Raw genomic sequence first — 20,244 nt, 5'->3', positions numbered from 1 at the left:
AAGTGATCCAGCCCGGGACCATTGGTGCATTTCCCTTAGCGCATCTGGCATACAGATTCATTTCTAGGGGTATGGAAACAGCACTCCATCTTGAGCCCGAGCCCCAGTGATTTGTAGTACATTCTGTATTAATTGCTCACTATTCTGGGAACTTCACATATCAATTTGACTCTGTCATATAGTGCGATCATTCACCACAAATGTGTTGGAAATATATCCTTGCAGCAGCAACTGCTGAAATGAACAGATATTACTTTTTATCGTAAAATGAGTTATATCCTAGGCCCTCAGGCTTGAAAGGGGGTGTGTGCAGCCACCTACATCAATAACAAGGGAAAGAGAGACCTTCATGTATAAGTTTAGGTGAAACATCTGGCAAGTGGGCGATATTTAGATTGTAGGAAACATAGATGCTTGGCATCTTCCACGGTGGAGACGGTCAGGTCCTCCAGAAGCACAGTCGGCTCACAAAATGTGGTCGGGAAGCGTGCTCTCTGCTCGTCTCAGGAGAGGCCCCAGGACAGTGAGGGTGGCTGGGAGATTCCTGGGGCTTCGCATCACTTTTACGTCAAAATGAAGAGCAGTGAGAACAGGTTCCATCACTATTTTCCTCTCCAAGGCACTCCAGTTGCAAGAACTTTCTGGAATTTCTGTCAGGGCACAAATTCCCAGAATTGCATTTGGGCCCCTCACCTGTACTTCCTCTCTCTCCGCTGACCTCAGAACGCAGGTACCTCTTTATTCTGGGTCCTCCACAAAAGAGGATACGCCGTCTACTACTCTTAATCATTCAGACTCCCCTTTCTTGAGTATATAAAGCTGTTGGCAGGGGCGCTTGGGTGGCTCAGTCGGATGAGCATCAGACTCAATTTTGGCTCAGGTCGTGATCCCCACATCAGGCTCTGTGCTGAGTGTGGAGTCTGCTTAAGATTCTCTCTCTCTCTCTCTCTCTCTCTCTCTCTTTCTCCCCCCTACTTGTGCTCACACACTCTCTCTTTAAAAAAATAATAAATAAAAGCTGTTGTCTTGCTGATAACTACAGGGAGAGAGTTAGGTATAGTATAAAATGACAAATCAGAGAGCTCGTAAGAAATCTAAAAAAAAGTAGAGTAATGGTCCCCCCTTCTCTCCTGGTCTACACAGAAATAAAAAGTGAGGCAGGATATCTCTTAGGGCTCGCCTATTTCTTTGCGTGTTCCTTCCAAGTTATCTCCGTCCACACCCCTCCCTTCTATTCTTTAGGATGAGGTGAATCCTGATTTTGCCCGACCGCACAGAACACAGCTTGCCGAACCACCCAATTATAGGAGATAACCGAAGCTCTGGGCAAAAATATGGATCGAAAGGCCCCACTCATGAGGTAAAACGTCAGCCTCTTCAGAGGAGAGAATCTGCTTGTCTGTGTTTTAAATAATTGCTCAGGTAATTTATATTATCAGAGAAACTTGGGAAACATGGTAGAGACCGGCTCTTAGCACCAAGTAAAAGTCCCTCTCCACTTTTCTATACACTTCTGGACTTCACACGGAGTGGGGGAAAGGTAAGGCTGCACAAGCTGGTGTGCAGGGCACCTGGGCGGCTCAGGCGGTTCAGCGTCCGACTTCGGCTCAGGTCACGATCTTGCAGTTTGTGGGTTCAGGCCCCGTGTCGGGCTCTGTGCTGACAGCTCGGAGCCCGGATCCTGTTTCGGATTCTGTGTCTCCCTTTCTCTCTGCTCCTCCCCCACTCATGCTCTGTCACTCTCTCTCAAAAAGAAAATAAACATTAAAAAAAAAAAAAAAAAAAAAAGGAAGAGTAGGCCTGGTGTGATCTCCTGTCGTATGTGTGGAAATTGATGGAAACGTCCGTGAGAACACAGCCCCCCGTCACTGGGGTGCGGAATGGGTTTGGGTTTTGGTCTATGCAGTTCAGTCTTTGATGGTCTTCTACCCATATGTTGCAATACACAATAAATATTGTCCCTATTTTTAGAACTAATAAGAGCTTTTAAAAAAGACAGTCGCCTTTCTCAGCAACAGCCTGTTAAGCTTTCTCCACCTTCAGGAGGCCAGCCATTTGCGACTGATCACAGACAGCAGCTGAGGCCACCCCTCTGTGAACTGAATTTGATTGACGCTTTCATTCCTGTGTCTGGTTCCTTTTTGGCCATGATTAGATTTTCTGAGCCTCTTTTTTTCCTGTGGCCTTTTCAGGGAGCTCTGCAGAGGCCCCTGCTTCTCAGGAGAGCCATTCAGGAAGCCTGGAGATGGGCCGGAGCAGGGCTGCATGAAAAAAAAAAACAACAACAACAACAACAGAAAAAACCCAAACGCCAAACTGCATAAGAAAACAATCTTCCTGCCATCCAGCAAGTAGCAAAGTGCTCTTTTAATTGTAGCCGTTGCTATAATTTAAACGGAAAGTATTTTACATCCATTTTTCTCAAACTGCTCTAATCATAGTAGTTTTCGTTTTGCCTTAATGTAGCAAATACATCCGACTACTTAATTTTGCTCCTTTAGAAGATCGCACTTTACAATTAAGCGTCGCAGGCTGCTCTTGTGTGTTTCCAGAGTAGAAATAGACTGAGACATCTCCCTTAGTTATGCTATGACTTTAAAAAATTAAACTGTACTTCCAAATGACTTACTTCATTCAACTCCAAATGAAATAATGGCTTTAGATGTCTCTTGTATTTTAAATTTAGATAATTAAATTCAACACAAATCACATCGGGTATATAATAGTCAAATATCATTTTAAGAGATTATTATTTGAGTGGATCATTTTCTCAGGGGCTACTATTTGTAGCTAAGTGAATAACACTGGATTCTGCCTATCCTTATTAATGCCTGGGTATCTTTTCTTGTTTTCAATCCTACAGATAAAAATCTTTTTCCAAAGACAGATATATAGGGAGAGACAAAAATTCCCACGGGGATATTGTACTTTTTTTTTTTCTCCTAGGATAGATAAATTTCTCCATACACTTATCTTGAAATATTAGCTTACCCATTGTCCAGAGAGTGGCACTAGATTGAATGATTTTAAGTGCACTTTGAGATTATAATTTTTCCTGTAAACATTGTGTTTCAGGTTAATCAGCATCATGGGTGGGTCCTCAAATGATCGCAGATCCCGTGCGCCGTGAGGGGGGGGTGGGGGGCCGGGGCAGAAGTAAGCAATCACGTTGGACGGGAGTCTGAACTTGATAATGTTAACCTCTCAAACTTGATGCAGTCCTCTCCCGATTATTCTCTTGCCAAATCTGGACCAAGAGCCTGAAGAAGTGTAGCAAACCTGCCACAGAACAGAAGACTTGCCTACGGGTGTCGGTCACAGTCGGCCACGTCGTCTTGTAACTTTTGCGATAACCTTACGCTGCTTGACGTGACTAGTTTACCTGTCTGTTCTCACTCTTTTCATTTGAATTAAAATTTATGAAATGCACGAAGAGTATAATTAAGAGAAGTTAGCACCATTGGGCACAGATGTCAGCCTCAGGCCAAAGAAAGGACTCATACCTGAAGGTAGAAGGTCTACACTTTTTCATTTTTCTGTGCTCATTGCGATCTGGGGAAAGGCACTGAACATTTCAGGGCTATGTCCTCCTCGTCTGCAAAGTGGAGATATGCTGGTGTGGCCCACGATGGACTTCACCTCTACCTTCACATCGAGCTAGATCACTTTTCCAACTGTGGTTCCCCCTCATTGTGTCCTACCGTGAATTGTTGTTTAAACATATGAAACAAGTCTAAAAGCGTCTTTAAATATCTATCGAATGCAAAGCATTGCCTTTAAGAGATTTGACATAGATCTTGGCCATCTTAAAAAAGATAGGATTTCGAGGCAGGATTCTGACATGAAGAGGGGAGAGGCAGTTATTTTTGGAAATCCTAAAAATTAAGCCTTATCTTTCCTGAAGAGAGAAAAATAGCTCTTAAATTTATGTTGACATGAATATTAAAAAAAAAACAAATTCCTCCTTTGGTTCTGCAGGCAGGCCTCAGATGGACTAGGGCTGATAGGCAGTTTGCGGCAAAGGCTTTCATCTGTAGCTTGGCTTAACTTTTTCTGAATTACATTAAAAAAAAATCGCTAAGCAGGTAACAAATTTCCTTAACTTGTTTGATGCAGCTTTTGCCTGTATTTAGGGTGTGTGATGCCTATTTTTAAAAAGCAGGACATAAATAAAAGATATAAATAAAATATCATTTCACTAACGTTTTTCTTTTTCTTTTTTCCTCCGGCTTTTTCCAAGGGTGTTGAAATCTGCTGAGATTTATTTTGATGAAGGTAAGTCGCTTCTCGTTATCAGGCAGTAAAGATGTTCTGTTATTGTTTACTGTTTCAGCAGCTCTGAAAGGTGCCATCTGAACACTTGTGGTTATAATAGGCAGAAACAATGAAAAGCCATTTTTTTGCTGGTTATGTCCAAAGCTTTGATTTACCTCTTCAGAAGGTGAAAGATCTATTACTGACACCTAAGGTGGTTTTGAAAGATAACGGGTCACGGAGCCTCGTGAGAGACTTTCGAGGTTTGATCTTGGGAACAATGGTTAGTAGATGGAGGACGGTTTTCAGAGATGTAGATCATGGTCACGGACGCTGTGAGGCTTGTGCGGACCAGGCGACCGCTAGGTATAGTAATCCAGGTCAAGCAGAGAAGGTATAAAGTCATCACCTTGAGTTGCTTCTCGGAAAATGCCATGTGTTAAAGGGAGCACGTGTGTCTCAAGGGCAGTAATGCGGCCTGATCGTGTCCATATATAACAGACAACCCTAGACTGGGGAACAAGAGGACCTACCTGGGTCTGATGCTGGCCATGTATGTGATCTTGAGCAAGTTGTCTGCATTTTCTGGAACCCAACCCGGACTAGATCGATGACCAGGGAGCTCAAATCCCCCAAATGAATTCATTTTATTTAAATATGCATTTGTTGAATATCTAGATGTTAGGCATCTAAATGTGAATAAAACTCGGTTCTGGTGGCGGTGTTGAGCTAGATACAAAGGTGAATATGGACAGTGCAGTGTAGTGAGAGACATATTGGAGAATGGATATGGAATGACAGACACACAAATTTGGAAGCCATTTCTTTAGGGGTAAAAGGACTATTCAGGGGAAGTGAGGTTGCTTCTGGACGTCCTACGTGATGGTTCAGAGAAAAAAGGCTAACAGGGAAACAAAAGTGTTTCCCATGAAGGGCCAGACAGTAAATGTTTTTGGCTTTGCAGGCCACTTGGTTTCTGTGACAACCACTCTACTCCGACATAGCACACAGGCAGCAATGGTAAGCGAACATACGTGACCGTGTTCGGATAAAACTTTATTTATGGAAACAGGCCAGCTTTGGCTGGCTTGCAGTCTTTAGTTTGATGACTCCTGCTACACAAAGATGATTTGCGAAGATGAACTTCATCAAACACCCTGGTTAACTCATTGTGGCGCTTTTTCCCATCTTTGGGATTTTTACGAACGTGACTTCACAGACTTGTATATGGGGGTGTGTGTCTAAACCTGGGCACGTGCATCAGGAAACTGCTCATATCCTTGCAGCACTTACAATTTCTAGGCGTGGGAGCCCCGCTTCCCTCTCCCACACTTGCAGCTCATTGTCTGCCAGAGCTATGAGGCCATGCATGGGGAGCGGGGCAGGCGTGACTCTCCCCTCCCCTAAGTTCTCAGTCAGTGACTGACTAGACGTGGCGGAGGAGTGTCTGGGCTCCTGCCCCCTGGGGGGCGGGTTCCCTCTCAGCATGGGCTCCATGGACTGTGTCTGAGCTCTCCAGTGGGATTAAGTCCAATGGCCCGCTGTTGTACCTTGCGTCACAACACGCTCTTATTGGCTTATTTCCTCCCCTGTGTCCCGTACCTCCTTCGCCTATACGTCCACGCTTATCTCCTGAAGCACCACCTTGTACTCAAACCCATACATTGACATTCGTTTCTGGAGGAATGCAAACCAAGACGGTATTTGGGACATGAAGGACATAAACTCACCTCTATGTGATTACTTAGAAACTCCTCATTTAAGCGAGGCTGTGGGAAAACAACAACAACGACGACGACGACAACAACAACAAAACGGTTCATGAGTTCAAGCCCTGTGTTGGGCTCCGTGCTGACTGCTCAGAGCCTGGAGCCTGCTTTGGAATCTGTGACTCCCTCTCTCTGTGCCCCTCTCCTGCTCATTCTCTGTCTCTCAAAAAATAAATAAATGTTAAACAAAAATTTTGTTTTAAGAGATGGTGTGGAAAGCCCTTCTCCAAGTAGGGTCGTCGCAGGGCCATTATTGAAGATTTTATTTGGATGCAGAGACCCAATATTTTTCCTAACGATTGACAGATTTCCCTACTTATTGGTTAGGGTCAGTAGCAGAGGCTGTTGATCTCCCTCTTGATGACCCCCACCCCTGCCTGTGGCTGATGATAGTACCCCCCCTGCCCCTCTCTCAGGCACCTACATTCATCTCTTTTCCTCCTTCTTTAGGGCCAGGCACAGGTGCATCCTGGATATGTTGAGTGATCAGGGTTGGAGGAGGTTTGGAGAGATGGGGCTTACTGGGACGGCTTGGGAGGAGGTGAGGCCGGACACACTGCAGAGGAGGGGTGTGGCCGTGATGGGCCCCGAATGACTGGCTGAAGAACTTGGATTTCATCTTGCACCTAAGTTGAGCTACTGGCCATCTTTGAGGACAGTGGCAAGAGAGCTCAATAACATTCAATAAGTACTTGTCGATGACCGACATACGCTACAAATAGTGAACAGGTGCAGCAGTGAGGACAGGGAGATGCTGAAGCGTCATCTTAAAAGTCACTTTAGGAAACCCCTCCTGATCCTGCAGGTAGACGGCACCCCTCTGCATCCCACTGTTCCTTCTAATATGGCACCTCCCGCACTTTGGTGCATTTATGAAATACCACCCGTCTCCACCCCTACAGCCTGTCTTATCCACTTCCGCATTGAGCTTTGTGCTACAGTTAGCCATAATTAATGGGCTTGCCCAACTTTTTTTTTTTTTCCTTTATGTGTCACTAGGTTAATAAAAACATTGAGTTCAGACTCTAGGGAGAGAGAAGTCATAATCAGTCAACACGCTTCCTGAGAGGGGTAGTCTTCTTGCCCAAAGATCATCGATCATCTTTACCCTAATGCCCGAGACCTCAGGGCTCTTTAAGTGGAGCTTAGTTAGTGAGCTGTCTCTTTCTCCCTCCGCCAGATAAACGCCCAGAAAACTCTTAGACCCCTGGTTTATGGATCTGCAACCTTTTTGAGTAAGGGGAACTCCATTAAGTATTCATTGTGAAGATTTTCAAACATACACGAATGTCTTAATAATGAGAACAGTAATAATGAATCCTCATATGCCCTTGACTCAGATTCAGTTGTCCAGAGTTTCCCTTTCTTGTTTCCTCCATTCACTTCTTTTCATTTTTGCTTAAGTGTTTTAAAATAAATCCCAGCCAGTTCTCATCTCACCCATACATACGTGAATATGCAGCTCTTAAAAACATGGCCATTTTCGGGGCACCTGGATGGCTCAGTTGGTTGAAGGTCTGACTCCTGGTTTTGGCTCAGGTCACGATCTCACAGTTCCTTGAGTTTGAGACCCATGTAGGGCTCGGCCCTGACAGTGCAGAGCCTGCTTGGGATTGCCTCTCTCTCCCTCTCTCTCTGCCCCTCCCACACATTCAGTCTCTCTCTCAAAATAAATGAACTTAAACAAAAAAGAAACAATGGCCATTTTCTCTCATGTTACTAACAAAATTAAAAAATTAACCATAATGGGTATCATCTAATGCCCAGTACTACACTTGTTTCCCTGATTTTTTTTTTCTTTCCTTTTTTAAAGTTTGAATCGGGAATTAAATGAAATCCACATGTCATTTCCTTGTGTTTTCCTCAATTTCCCCTCTGTGAACTCAGCGTTCTCTGCGATGTGACCTTACTTCTGCTGGGGACATCTAGACTTGTGACAATCCTTCTGTGACAGTTTTTCTCCACCTCCTCTTTCTTTTTGCCCTTTCTTAGTAGCAGAAAATTAGGCTGAATGTAGATCGTTTGGGCGGGGTACTGAATTTGAACCTGTGTTTTTATGTTAGAATGCTGGTTCTCGTCTTTGAAGATTTGGCCGGAAGGTTAAAGCATCGTGAAAAATAAAACTACAGGTGTAAACCTGTAGTCTTTTTACCCCTTACAGCTTTGGCCTTATTACCTCAAGCAATAAGTCTGACCCTTTTTCCTCGGTGTATTGAAACTAAAGAGTAAGTAGTTGATCCCCACTGTTCTTCCCACAAGTTTTCAGCAGGGTGAGGCCAATTCACTGCTTGTTTTAGGCTTAAAACTGCTCCTGACATGTAGGGATGAAAGGTGGTGTGTAATTGAAGTCGCTGGGTATTGTGTGCCTAAGATGGGAGAGTGAGTTGAATTTCATGGGCTTTTCTGAAGCTTGCTCTCTTAACTGAAAATGTTGGCATTTTCTGCGAAGTCCGCTGTATGTTTATGGAGAAAGAGAGACTTCTCTTCAAGCACGGTGTGACATTTCTACAAAAATCAATGATTTAGAGGTAGGTAACCGAAATGAAATGTGCAACTTCACTTTCCATCTGTTGGAAAGCCTGCTGGGCTGGTTTTGAAATCTTCATATATGTTTGGTGTCCCTTCGGGGGGTAAAAATTATATTGACTCTGCACTTTGGAACATGTAACAAATATCTTTCGGAATGTGGCAAGAAATAGAACAGCCACCTAGTCCTATGTTTTCCAAAATGGATTTTGTAGTAATGTCTTAATTAAACGAACAAACAAACAAACAGAAAAACACCCACTTTTAGGACTAGGGTTTGCTTTTTCCTTTCTTCTTGAAAGATTTTCATCTTTATTAAACCTGATTACCTAATCCAGTGGAGGGGACGGTCATGAATGTGGCTCAGCACTGCCTTATCCGTGTGTCAAGCCGAAACTTGCTCTTTGATTATTAGAGGTAGTGAAGCTTATAGGAGCATGATGATGTTTTAATTTGAATTTTGAAAATTAAAAAAGCCTGGCGTAACTATTGACACAATGAACAGGGAGAGCTCAAGCCGCTTTGAAATCCAGCCCCTCCCCCAGGATCCTCGAGAGGTTTTATATCTTCTTTAAAGTCCTTAAAATATAAAAGGATTAACTTCTAAAGTGACTGATAAAGCCAGAGAGAAAAATACGGAAGAGTATGGAAAGGGTCTAATGAAAACTCAGCACAGGGCTGGCACTTAATTCCATCTCACAATAATAAGAGAAAAAGCATAATGGAGAGTGAGAAGCAGAGCCATTTACATAATAACTTCCTAGCAACAGCTGTAATGAACAAATACGGGCAGATGAGTCAATTCTCCAAGACACCACCTCACATCAGAGCTTAGAAAAAAGGGGGAAAAGGAAGGCACAAGTAAATATGGGAGAGCCCCTGAATTCGGGTTCTTTTCTATGCAGTTGCAGACTGGATCGCTTGCTCTTTGCTATTGTGGCTTAAAACCCGTTTGGCAAAGGAGAAGCAATCTGGTGAGAGAGAGAGAGAGAGAGAGCGCGAGCTCCTGAGGCCATCCAGGCCCAGCTGCGGGGGACGGGAGCTTCCGGGGGAGGTCAACCTTTGCTGCAAGTGGGTGTTTAGGGCTGATGCCTGTGAATTTCCTGGCTTGGCTCCAGGGGCACTAACATCAAAATCCTCCCCCTCCTCCTCCCCCCTCATCTCAATCCTCAGCATCACAACCATCATGTGCTGAACACTTCCTCGCTCGGTCAGGCACGGGCGCTCCACGCTCCACGTCTGTTTCTTGCAGACCTCGCAGTGCTCCTGTAAACGTACATATGATCATCGCCACTTTACAGATAAGGAAGCGGAAGCTCAGAGCAGGAAAAGCGATTGATAGTGAAGTAAAAATAGTTCACTTTCATGGAGCGTGTCCTGACCCGATGTGCCCGGCACCGTGCCGAGCGCTTTCCACGGGCTGTGGGATGCGACCGAGCTCAGATCGTAGATGAGGAAGGAGAGACCCCGGGAGGGCAGATGATTTGCCTGAGGTCGCATAGCTGCTCCCGGTGAGAGCCGAACTCGAATTCAAGCGGTTGAGTCAGGAGGGGGCAATGTTAGGAGTCAGACCTAAGGGTGCCTGATGCCGGAGCTGGCGCTGGTGCAGCCGCTCACGGGCGTGCACTCACATTTGGAGAGTGTAGCAGCCAACGATCAGACTGGATGTCCTCATGGCCACGCCAGCGGATGGGACAAGATTATGAGCGGGCAACCTGGGCTTCTGACATCTAAGTCCAATCCTGGCCAAAATCGTAGAGTCTGCGTGTCTCAAAGTGTGGGGTGTGTGTGTGTGTGCTTCTTTTGGTGGCACTCCAACTAGACAGTATCTCTCACCCCGGGACTTACCGTCAATACGTACTTAACTCACTTACCTGTGCCTCGTTCGAGTAACTGGCCGGATACCCCGAGAAAACTCTTTGTGCCACAACTTTAACAACTAAGAATGGATCAAAGGATTCTCCTTCCAAAGTAGCACACACATTTTTTTTTTTTTTAGATGCAGATGTTTTCAGTGCTTTAACCAAAGATACGAACTTCAGGCCCTTGACGGGGAGCAGGGGATATCTTGGTGTGTGTGTGCGCGGATGCACAGGGGGAATGGCTCAGAAAGGATTTTCCGGGCAAAAGAGAGACCTGAGTCTCTCTCTGTCTCAAAAAACTGTCAAGCAGGCCCCTGTTGCTTATTCCGTCTACGTTGTGATCCCCAGACCTACTCTTTCCTCCCTATTGGTTAACAGGAAGATTCAGCGAGGGGCAGGGATCTGGGGAGATGTAGCCCAAGGAAAGTGGGTCAGTAGGCTGAGAGACAGGGGACAAATCCCTGTTCAATTTCCTAGATTGTGCCCTTTGTCAGAGTTGCCTACAGATACGTTGCCTGTGTTCCAATTTTGCAGAATTACCTTCCCTGGTTAGCACCTACCCCCCAACCGCAGGCTCTGCAGAAATCCTCCCGACCTACACCCTCTTCCCTTCCCCTCTCCTTCAAGCGGTTCATCCTCCTCCGGCTCTGCCCGCGATTTGGGGTATCTGAGGAATTCGCCGTTTATCGAGCAGGTCCTTAAGCACAGGTGAATGTCTCCACTGCCTTATTTTAAGCTGGCTCCTTGTCCCAGGGCACCTCTGAGTTCTCTTCACACAGGCAGGCTCCTCGGCCTCCCCGCCACCTGGAGGTGGGGGGTGGGGACTGGGGCGCAGTCAGCAGCCTGGGCGCGGGGCCCTGGCGCGCAGGGACGGCCGGTACCCGGCTCCCTGTGATCTCGGCCAGGCCAACGCTGCTCCACGGGGCTCGCTGGTACTCACACCTGAGGCCATTAAAAAAGGCCCAAGGCTTAACTGGCTGGCGCGCGGGGGGATGAATTACCCAGTAACCTCAGGCGCCTGGGCTGCGCAGAGACAACAGAGAAAACTGGGACAGCGGAGGTGGGCGGTGGCGACGACCCCCGTGGAGTTCACCTGGCGTGTGGGCACCACCTCCTGGCAGCCTTCCCCTCGCATCCGGGGCGGGTGGAGGCGCTCCCCCTGCGGCTGCAGTCCTGGGGTGCGGGGACGCGGGGGTGACAGCCGCCGACTCCGTTCTCCAGCGCTGGTGTCTGAAGGTCGTGAGCTAGACTCTCTCAAACATGTTTTTCTTTTTTTCTCTCCCTCATGTTTTCGCTCTCGGTTCCTCGCTAATCCTGGGATTGGAAAAATTCTTTGATTTCTAGCCTTGAAATGGTCGGGGTGGCGGGGGAGGGGGGTGGGATGGGGGGAGACCCATCAGGCTTGTTTTTCCAGCTTTTGTTTGGGGTCCATAGGAAAGGTTTTGCATCGACAGAATGGTGCCCTGGCAAATTTCTTCTTTCTTCTTTCCCAGGTGGGAAAAAAAAAAAAAGTGCAGTTTACCTTCACAGTGAGAACCCCCCCCCCCCCTCTTTTGGAGAATTTCGTTCACAGCCACTAGCATCCTATATTAATAGACCAGAAAGGGCTACATTTCCCACCATGGAGGTTTCCCCCCGAAGCGACAGTCTCGTTGGGAGACTGTGGTGGGGGCTTAAACTGAGCACCTAAGGTCCTGGGCCGGCAAGCACTTCCCCACCTCTCATCTTTTTCCCTGAAACCTTTCAATGGAACTTACACTTCTCTGGGTAGGAGCAGGGCTTCCAGTTGGAGTTCCATGGCTTAGTTCGGTTCTTTAGAGAAGATTCTAAGACCCCCCAGTTGCATCCAGAGATGCATTGGCGGGCCTGGGTTTCAGAGGAAAGCGTGAAGCCTCACGCACATGCTGCGCACCGTGGTTTCAAATCGGGGCTTTGGAGATGAAGCCGTGAAGCCTCCCAAACCCAAGCCCTTAGCCGAAATCACCGGCTTCGATTTGCACGTTGGCTTTGCCACAACGTTTTCGCTCAGCCCCGTTCCAGGGGCTGTGACGTCTGGCGAATAAGAATATTTTCTGATGTTTAAGCCCTCTTGCTCTTTCCAAAAGTCAGCTGCCTGAGACAACGGAGGCACCTGTGCTGTGGTTTGCACGGTATTACTTCATGTACTCAGGGGCTCGCTGTTCCTCCAGCCTAAATAAATCTGGTGTCACCCTCTATTAAGTTGAAAAAAATATCTTTCCGCCGACTGAAATACGAAAAGAAAATGCAGAAAGCTTGGGCTTTCCTTTTGTTGTGCCTTCTCTTTTCAATCCTTGCAGAGGGTTGAAATACGTATTTCGGTGTTCAGCCAGTGAGGCTGTGTTTTATTAGCGGCGGTTGGCATCGTAGGCTTGAATTTACCATTTGCTGTAGGGTTGATTGACCCGGTCACAGCCAGACCGGAGGAAGCCACTATTTCGCTGCACCTGTCGTCATCTTTCCCCTCCCTTCCATACCGGAAGGCAAAGCAATGTCTCTAATTGCAAGGGGTGAAAAACATGCTTATTGGTTTTTCATTAATTGGTAAAAGAGAATTAAGTCCGTTGGCAACAGGTGCCTATTCTACCATGCGTCAGGGAGGGAGGCACCGGGTGACGCGGGCCTTTGCCTGTGCCTGTGGATCTAGGGCGAGCCGAAATCATAACCACTACCAACCCCCTAGCAAAGCCCATTTAGTTCCAGCAGTTGGCTCATTTGGCAACTGTTTGAATCACTACCCAGGGTTTCACAGATGCATTTCTGCTGCAGAGACCCTTCTCTTAGTCACACAGGAAAAGAAAAGGAGAAGAAAAAGAAAGGGGAGGCTATCCAGCAGGCGCACTGCTCATTGCTCAGGGTTGAGCACCCGCAGGCCTGATTGTTACAGAGTTTGTGGGAAGATGGCCTTTTCCTCCATGACCAAAACTGGTAAAGAACTATCAGGTGATGAGGAACCAAAAAGAAGGCTGGCATCTTTGAAATTTTTATTGTTATTTTTTAATGCTGAGTTATTTTTTAGAGAGAGAGTGAGAGAGAGAGTGAGCCAGTGGGGGAGAGGCAGAGAAAGAGGGCGACACAGAATCTGAAGCAGGTTCGAGGCTCTGAGCTGTCAGCACAGAGCCCGACGCGGGGCTTGAACTCACAAACCACGAGATCATGATCTGGGCTCAAACTCACAAACCACGAGATCATGACCTGAGCCGAATTTGGATGCTTAACCAACTGAGCCACCCAGGTGCCCCTGAAATTTTTAACTAAGGGTTTTGTACTAAGAGCGTTACATGAGGCCCAGGTAGCTTAAGGCCCCTTTAGACCTTTCTGCTCTGAGAGCCTTCTTTTAATTACTTACAGGAAAGAAAGCTCTTCGACTGCTGGTTGAAATATATGTAAACAGATCAGACATCCCACAAGTTTTTGATCTTGAACACTGCTGTAATTGAGTATCCCACATAGAATGTTAAGGTGAGGGGTCATTCTTTTTGAAATATATTCTAAAATCTCTGATGCAGAAGCATTCGTCTCCTTGTTAAAGATGTTAGTCATGAAGGAAGTTCTTATCTTGGAGACTTTGATAGTTGATACAAATCTTGAAAGCTCTATTTTCTTGAACTGATTTTGTCAAGGCAGATTTCATTTGGAGTAATAATTGTCCACCCTGGTCTTACGATATCTCAAGGCACCACTAATTCTTTGGTACTGAAAACTTTTCTGTTTTCAAAACTTTTCATAGATCTTTTCAAGACAACATTTTGTCCCATCACCTTGTCTCAAGACTTTTGATGGTTCTCCATGGCCCTTTGAATCTCGGAATGGCAGGGACCATCGAAGGTGGAAATAATCTCCCCAATAATCTTTTTTTCTGTCCCCAATTTATCGTTTCCAGCACTAGGGACTTCGCTACCTCATGAAGTAATTGGTTTCATTTTAGGCAGTCTGAGGTATTAACATATTTGATTTTGTATTGTGGTGAGCTCAGTTCCTTGAAGGTTGCACCAGTTGGACCCGATTTTGCCCATGAGAGCAACTATCACAATATCTGATCTCTTTTAGATATGATATTTGAAGACCTTACTCTGTCTTACATTATTCTCACCGATGTGGGCTCGGAGTCCTTTCACTATTTCACATGTCTGGTGGCAAGACTAGGAAAGCCCTGGGGACGGTTTCATTCACCATTGCTTCTCTCAAAGTGCACAGCCACATCAAGCCCACACTTACCAGCTTCCGAGAGCTGCCCTGCCAGCCTATTGTATCTTATCCACATTTGTTTCCAGGACTTCCCAGTACAAACCCCCCCAACTCAGGCTGTCTCTTCACTGTTGCCTACATATAGGAATGATAATTCTTTTTGGTCAGTCTGTAAGAAACAAGAGAAATCTAAGTTATGGTAATATAATAACATCATGATTTCAGGATATGTGGAATGCTGATGCTGGATGAATGAATCATAGTCTCTGCCATCTTGGGGCTAACAGTAAGCTGCTTAGATGGACGGTAAAAAAGAGAACAAAGAGATTAGTGATTGCAAATTTCAGTAAGTAAATTTCAGCCACAAAGCTGAGAGCCATGGGGCGCTGTGCTGGAGAGTTATGCCTTGGGTAGGTTTGTGTATAGGAAACCCAATTTAGATAGGATTGTCACGAAGGCCTCTTTAGGGAGACAGTATTGAAGTGATGTCTGAAGGATGGTAAGAAGCTGGGGCTCTCGGAAGAGTGGAGGAAGAAGAGGAGAGGAGAAAGGGAAGGAGGAGGGAGAGGCGAGGGAAGAGGAAGAGGAGACAGCTGCAGGTGCAGGCGTCAGAGGCTGCAAGGGCGTCCGTGCTCTAGGAACCTAAAGAAGCAGCAAGGGGCTGGGGTGTGGAGAGAGTGTTAAGGGCAGAGGCCAGATCTTGAAGGGCTTTGCAAGCCATTGGAGGATTTGAATTTGTCCCTAAAAGCAAAGGGAAGTTCTACTCTGAAAGTAATAAAACAAAAGTGTGTGCGTGTGCGTGCGTGCGTGTGTGTGTGTGTGTGTGTGTCTGTGTGTGTATGCATGCATGTGCGTGCTTTTGTGCGAGAGGGAGAGGGGAGGAGAGAGGGAGAAAGAGGAGGTTCAATTTCAGAAAGATTACCCTGGCAGCAATGTGAAGAAGGATTCGTATGTCCAGCCCTGAGATGGGTGCCATGGTGGGGGAGCCTGGCCGTGGAGGGGACAGTGGAGAGCATGCCTGTCTGGTCAGAGCTTGTCCTGAGAGTCTCTCAGGGTCACTGGGTATGAAGTAAGAGCACTGCAGGAGAGCTCAGCGTGCGCCTGCCCACCAGGCGGGGCTTGTTCGGAGGAAACTCAGGCAAGAAGAGCTTGCACCTTGGTAAAGCTCCATGGTAAAGAGCTGGCACCTGAGGTCTGGGACTGTTGGTCAGTTCCCTCCACTGTCTTGCACTCTCCTAGGGACCTGGAAAGCCACCTGACAGTAGGGTCTTAGTGACCCCAGAGGGAAGGATTGCTCTATTTGGAGGAGGAGATAGACTTGACGACAGGTGCATACGTGGGTCTTCCTGAGTTGTGGGTGGGAGGCACCCGGGAGAGATGTCAGGTGAATGGAGACCAGACTGGCTTCCTTCAGTCTGTGCCCCTAACCCTCATCTTTTCAGTCTGGCTTCCTGGCTTCTCAGAAGTTCGGTGAGGATCAAGGTGGTGAAGAGGGAGGGTAGGTTTGTTCCTCACCCGAGCCTCAAGGAGGGGTATTCCTTCCCTAAGCCCCCTCCCCCATTTCCTTCCCATTGTTTTCAACCCCCTCTGGTCCTTCCTTAATTGTACCTGAACTATAGTCCACACCACAACCCAGCGAAATGAAAGGAAGGATTTAGGCGTATGCATGCCTCTAACCTTGACCTCTGCAAGGAGGGCCTCACTCTATTAAGCAGACATCACAGGAAGAAAGAGTCCTTGTTTTTAGTTACTAGGCTTCTGCACTTGAGGAGAAACAGCCTGCTCTGGGTCCGAGTGGATGAGGCCCAGGGAGAAGGGCAGTTAGCGGTGGGAGAGCGGGAGCTTAGAAGTGGAGAAAAGCCATTGAGAAAGTTCATCCAGCGGCTCCTGGGTTGGCTCGGTGGGTTGAGTGTTCAACTCTTGATTTCAGCTCAGGTTATGTTCTTACAGTTGTTGGGATTGAGCCCCGAGTTGGGCTTTGCGCTGACAGTACGGAGCCTGCTTGGGACTCTCCCTCTCCCTCTCTCTCTGCCCCTCCCCTGCTCATGCTGTCCCCCTCTCTCAAAATAAATAAACATTAAAAAAATCTTATCCGTTTCTGCTGGGTGGCTTCTGTAATGAGACTCCTCCCCTATTTCTCCAAAAGAAAAAAAAAAAATCAGCTGAATATAAATTTCCCCCTGATCTACAGAATTGGACTTCTCTTTGGCTGCCATGAGTTAAAATGCTTTTTGCCAGCTCGATGCCGAGGGCAGGGTGTGTCTGTGGGGCGCTGTGAAATCAGTTCACAAACTTGCGAAATAGAGGGTGTGCCCGCCGCACGCACATGTGTTTATATTGGTTTTGTCTTGAGTTTTGGTTGCCTACAGTTTTTGGTTACTCACGAGGCCCGTGCGCCTTAAAATTCTGCATTATCGTTGATTCACGAAAGAGAAGAATCTGGTACTTCCAGAACCCTGGCACGGTATTCTGTAATTGCATTATATTTCATAATTGTTTGGAGCTGGATTATTTGTCCAATTCCATCACACATGATTATTTCCTTCTCTTGCCTTATAAATTGGATAAAGCTCTTATCAGTATTCGCTCAGCCATAGGAAACAGACTGAGTTTTTCAGGCCCTCACATCGTGCTTAAAGAGAATTTTAACGTATCTAAAAATACCAGGCCCGGTGCTATTTGTTTAACACTGTTATTGCAGAGCTTTTTTTTCTTTTTTTCAACTAAACCAATCCCAGCTGCAGAAAGCAAAGATTACAATGAATGAAAATCCAGAAATCGGGAGCACTGCTAGCTGGCAGATGGTAGATGGAGAAAACTCAGCGGCTGCTGCCTGGGGTCAGTAGACAGGGTCTTTGGCACAGAAGGGGCAGCTCGCCATTCCCGCCGGTGGACGGCCGGGAAACCGGCCTTCTTGGGTTTCCTCGTGGAGGGTCTCAGAGCCTGCCCGTGTAGGGACAGAGGCACTTTGTGTGGCAGGCAAGGCTCTGGACCAGTGGGGATATTGGTACCATGTGGCCCCGACGTCTGTCTCCAACGATCTCTCCATCACCTGTATTTATAGACACCGTGATGCACGCTCGAACATACTTTTGCTTCCCACCAGCCTTAGGGAGGATGCAGAGATGGTGGGATTTCTGTGTACAGATGAGTGATTCCCGTCTACAGGCTCAGAGAGGGCTCATAGTACAAATGCAAGTCGGAGACTTCACCGGGCCTTGAACCTTTGCTTTCTGACTCTGCTCTGAGCGCTCTTTCCACAACATTTTGCTGGCTTATTCCGCTCCCTGGGGCAAATGCTTCTAGCTGTGCAATAAAAGCCTTGAGTCAGGGAAAGGCTGAGATGGCTGGGTTTGAACATTCTTGACGTCAACAGAGATTTTAGCAGAGAGAGAAGAGGAGGGTTTGGGCTTTCACCCAAGGGATTGGCTCAAGCTGTTTTGTGGACGTTGTATAGACCAGAACATTCAATAACGCGGCCTTGGATCTGGACAGGTGTAGGTAGCTGAGACCCACACCTGGGCTTGAGGTGACCTTTGCATGACGTTCCTTTGGATTTGGGTATTCCTAGCTTCAGCCCCTGGGTGTTACAAAGTAAGTAAGGATTTAAAAATACCCTGAATCGTGAATGTTCACGATAAGGGCAGCAAATCCTTTTAACGGAAGGAACCATGAGCACTGAGTTTGGGGAATCTGATATAATTTCAAAGAGAACACTCACTATTTTAATTTTTGTTGTTAGCTGTAATATTCTTAACAATCCTAATGTATCCCTAACCAGTTTTTACAGAGTTAAACAGTCTGGTTAAAAAAAAAAAATGTCAAAAAAAGTTAAAATTTCTAAAACGGATTCCTGGGTTGGATTTATTTAAACTCTACTTATGTATTAGTATATACAAATAACAAATATAAACAATGTCACAAAGCAAGAAACACAACCCATGTTTAAAATTCTATTATTATTCAACTAAGAAAAAGCTGTTCTATTTTTCATTTGAAAGAACAGCTTTCCTAAGTGAGGAGTCACTAAGATTACTGATAATATAGCATGATGAATTTCACAATGTTACAAGTGCTTCTTAATTTCTCTTGTGTTTCTTTCCTTCTGCTTTTCGACTTTGCCTCACATTCAGTTGTACAAGTTTTCTGTTCTTTTCTGAATGGGCCATCTTTCTTTTTTTTTTATTAAAAAATTTTTTTTAATGTTTACTTATTTTTGAGACAGAGAGAGACAGAGCATGAACGGGGAGGGTCAGAGAGAGGGAGACACAGAATTCGAAACAGGCTCCAGGCTCTGAGCTGTCAGCACAGAGCCTGACGCGGGGCTCAAACTCACGGACCGTGAGATCATGACCTGAGCCGAAGTGGGACGCTTAACCGACTGAGCCACCCAGGCGCCCCAAATGGGCCATCTTTCTGTGTTTTCATCTCTGCTTCCTGTCCACCTTGGGCCTGGCTCCCTCATTGTAAAGGTCCTTGATTGGTATATGCCATCTCCACTCTTCTTTTAGTAGCTACGACTGGTGGAACCATCTCGACCGTGGATGTGGTCCCCCCTCGAGGATAATGCTTTGGTCCCCGGCACCTGAAGCCTCAGGTAGCTTTCAGCCTTCGTGGCATTCACTGCTGACCTGCCCTGGGATCTGAGTTCCCCGATCAGGGGCTTGGCCAGGTCTAGCTGACCAATGTGATGGATGGCGCCAACATTTCCTTTGTTCTTCTCTTTCGAATTCAAAAGGAGACCTCAAAGGGAATTCAGAGCTATTGCAAGTCTCCAGGCGGATAGGTTGCAAGTCAGGAAGACTTTTAAATGAAGATACAACCGAGGGTGTCTGGGGGGCTGTCAATTAGTATCACATGGAAAGGTGTTTTGGAATCTAGCCTAGACCCCTCTCGACTAACACCGAGAATCTCCATGGGGGCCTCCTCCTTGGAAAAAGTTGTCGGGGGATGCTGGCCGACCTCACATTGAAGAGCCACTGGTTTAGAAAACATTACCCCTCGAGTAGTCTGGAGGCCATCGGACATCTGGGCTGTGGGGGTATTCCTCCCGGCTTTCATCCCCTGCGGCACACATTGTTTCCTAGGGCATCAAGGTATCTCTCACTCAGAGCGCCTGACATAGTGCTGGAGGGCGGACCCGTGGGTGCTCACTCAGGAAAACAAGTATTCAGCAAGTTCCTTCATCCTTCACTGTGCAAAAGAACGTAGGCACCTTCACTGGGGAAGGGCTGGGCCGAGAGCCATGGGCTGGTGATAAGCAGACAGATTCTACTCCCAGCTCTGTTTTTAATTAGCTCACTTGATTTCTCTGGGCTTTGGTTTTCTTGCTGCTAAAACGATTAGATTGAGTAAGGGTAAGGTCCTCTGAAGTTCTAGGCTACTTTGAGTTCAACTTAAAAAAAACCTTAAAGTGTTAGACAATTGACCTATTTTTACTGTAGAAAACCATAAAACGTTGGGGTAAGCAAAAAGGAAAGAAAAACCTCATTATCCCATGACCCCGCCACCCTGAGATGACCTTTAAATATAATTTTTTTCGTTCTTATGCGATGATAAACACAGATTTGGATGTGTGCACATAAACATAAAAATTCATATATTTTAATGTGATAGTATTTTCCCAA

The 20,244-nt window shown here is 46.4% G+C and overlaps 1 long non-coding RNA gene across 5 annotated transcripts in view; it reads left to right on the top strand.

Moving 5' to 3' along the window:
* The window catches only part of LOC122220522, a 112,322-nt gene extending 106,226 nt beyond the window's left edge, over positions 1-6,096 (top strand). For 2 of the 5 annotated variants that reach the window (XR_006202912.1, XR_006202914.1), the window contains 2 exons: positions 4,241-4,275; positions 5,893-6,096. This is a non-coding gene — a long non-coding RNA (uncharacterized LOC122220522). Of the gene's footprint in view, positions 1-1,242; positions 1,361-4,240; positions 4,276-5,892 lie in introns of all 5 variants that reach the window. The other 3 variants (XR_006202915.1, XR_006202916.1, XR_006202917.1) reach the window with 3 other exon arrangements.
* Positions 6,097-20,244: the final 14,148 nt, after the last annotated feature.

This window comes from Panthera leo, chromosome B2, assembly GCF_018350215.1.
Source record: "Panthera leo isolate Ple1 chromosome B2, P.leo_Ple1_pat1.1, whole genome shotgun sequence".
Taxonomy (NCBI): domain Eukaryota; kingdom Metazoa; phylum Chordata; class Mammalia; order Carnivora; family Felidae; genus Panthera; species Panthera leo.
The sequence above is the reverse complement of the archived record's forward strand: the minus strand, read 5'-3'. Positions and strand labels throughout refer to the sequence as shown.